General features: G+C 45.3%; 1 protein-coding gene across 1 annotated transcript in view; it reads left to right on the top strand.

Moving 5' to 3' along the window:
• Positions 1-2,500, top strand: part of LOC144513673 (AP-2 complex subunit mu-B-like) — a 19,011-nt gene that overhangs the window by 11,713 nt on the left and 4,798 nt on the right. The window lies entirely within an intron of this gene.

Genomic DNA, 2,500 nt, shown 5'->3' with positions numbered 1-2,500 from the left:
TGGTTTGAGCGAACCCCATAGAAACACATTGGAGACGAGACATTGGGCTATTTCGTTATTAAATTCACTTCTGAGACTTTTTTATGTGAGAAATGAACGATATAAAGCTCAAATATGGGCCGTTTTACCAAAACTGATGGTTAATTGCAAATTTGGCAAGACGTGTCGGACTTCAGGAGCTCCACACAGTCTGAGGAGAAAACGGAGACCTCCATACCCGGTGAAAGTCCCCGTTTCCCTGGGTACTGGACTACCTGGCTGGCTGCTGGCTGGCTGCCGGCATAACTGGAGTATATTTACAGTTTGAATGTCGTCACGCCACTTCTATAACATCTACCCCAAGGTCTTATGAAGCTAACTATGGTGTCAGATTTCAATTTAATGCATTTTTGTAAACATTAGCTAGGGATTTCGTTAGCTGCTACTGTCCCTTCAATCCCATGTGTACAGATCGCGGCGAGCTGCAGGCCCTGGCGCTCCATCACGGCCTCGGCATTTAGTAGTCCAGTAACCCAGAAACGGTGACCTTGCGCGGGTATGGAGCGCCGCGGGCTTCCCTTCGTGACGGAGGTCCAGCTAGCTCACAGCGAGTCTATGAAGGAGGACACGCCGGGCGGACAACATTTGCAATTAGCCATCAATTTTGGTAAAACGGCCCATATCTGTCGTCTACATAGTTGATTTCTCACATAAAAAAGTCTCAGAAGTGAATTAAGTGGTAAAATAACAGATGAACAATGTATACGATGTCTGAGATATACGCGACCAGATCTGATTAACGGTGAGAAACAGAAATAGACATAAATAGGCAACGTAAAGTAATTCCCCACATTGTAATCAAAACAATACACACACGATTGTGTACTACTACAGGTTATGGTTATTAAATGAAGCCCAAAATATGTCGCCGACTAGAAATCGCTAGTATCAGCTAGCGCTAGCTAACGTTAGCGGCTACCTAGAAGGGTTTGTGGTGAGTCGTGACTTACGGGCTAAAAATTGTGTCTGGAACATTAGTCCATTACCACAGTAACCACATTAATGAAGTAAGCAACGCCCACAGCCTCTAAAATAGGTACATTTAACAACTTAATGTTGCATTCAGTCTTTACACGTCGTAGGAAATCACATCGCTATCGCCAGCTGAGTCTCTAACCAGCGTATGATGAAGGCATGTTGGGGGGGAAATTAGAAAGCTAACGTTAGCTAACGAGTTAGCCAGCCGTTCAGTCGCTCTGCTCCCACTGTAGGGAGACTCTGAGAGAACAGCTGACATTACTGTTCAGTCCCACCGTAGAGAGACTCTGAGAGAACAGCTGACATTACTGTTCAGTCCCACCGTAGAGACTCTGAGAGAACAGCTGACATTACTGTTCAGTCCCACCGTAGAGAGACTCTGAGAGAACAGCTGACATTACTGTTCAGTCCCACCGTAGAGAGACTCTGAGAGAACAGCTGACATTACTGTTCAGTCCCACCGTAGAGAGACTCTGAGAGAACAGCTGACATTACTGTTCAGTCCCACCGTAGAGAGACTCTGAGAGAACAGCTGACATTACTGTTCAGTCCCACCGTAGAGAGACTCTGAGAGAACAGCTGACAGCCCGGGAGAGGCTGTCTGGTTAACACCAGTTTTTAGCTGTCTGTAGATTTGAACATGTAGCTGGACTTGAATGGCCTTCTTTTGACTGAAAGTACTGCCAAACAACCCTTTTTCTGCTCACCAGTTCCATTTCCACTTCCTCTCAGCCTGCTGCATTGAAGCTCCACCTACGTAAACACCTTCCTGTAATCAACGGCGCCGTCATCACGGCGACCAGCGTAGCGCGGAGTGACAGCGTAGGGTTCAGCAGAAACCCAACCCCGTCAAAAAGCCCAATATTCAACCCAATCAGAAGCCCAATCCTGGATTCAGTTTATCCCTACTTACTTTACAAGTTTGGATCTACTTGTAATAATAAGTGTGTGTCTGTCTGTCTGTCTGTCTGTCTGTCTGTCTGTATCTGTGTATGTCTGTCTGTGTGTGTCTGTCTGTCTGTCTGTGTGTGTATGTCTGTCTGTGTGTGTATATCTGTGTATGTATGTCTGTGTGTGTGTGTGTGTGTATCTGTGTATGTCTGTCTGTCTGTCTGTGTATGTCTGTCTGTGTATGTCTGTCTGTCTGTCTGTCTGTGTGTGTGTGTGTATGTGTGTGTGTGTGTGTGTGTGTGTGTGTGTGTGTGTGTGTGTGTGTATCTGTGTGTGTGTGTGTGTGTATATCTGTGTGTGTGTGTGTGTGTGTATATATCTGTGTGTGTGTGTATATATCTCTGTGTGTGTGTGTGTGTATATGTGTGTGTGTGTTTATCTGTGTGTGTGTGTGTGTATATATCTGTGTGTGTGTGTGTATATATCTGTGTGTGTGTGTGTATATATCTGTGTGTGTGTGTGTGTGTGTGTGTGTATATCTGTGTGTGTGTATATATCTGTGTGTGTGTGTGGATCCACTTGTAGTAATAAT

The sequence above is a fragment of the Sander vitreus genome, unplaced genomic scaffold (genome assembly GCF_031162955.1).
Source record: "Sander vitreus isolate 19-12246 unplaced genomic scaffold, sanVit1 ctg314_0, whole genome shotgun sequence".
Classification (NCBI taxonomy): Eukaryota; Metazoa; Chordata; class Actinopteri; order Perciformes; family Percidae; genus Sander; species Sander vitreus.
This window is presented reverse-complemented; position numbering and strand designations above follow the sequence as displayed.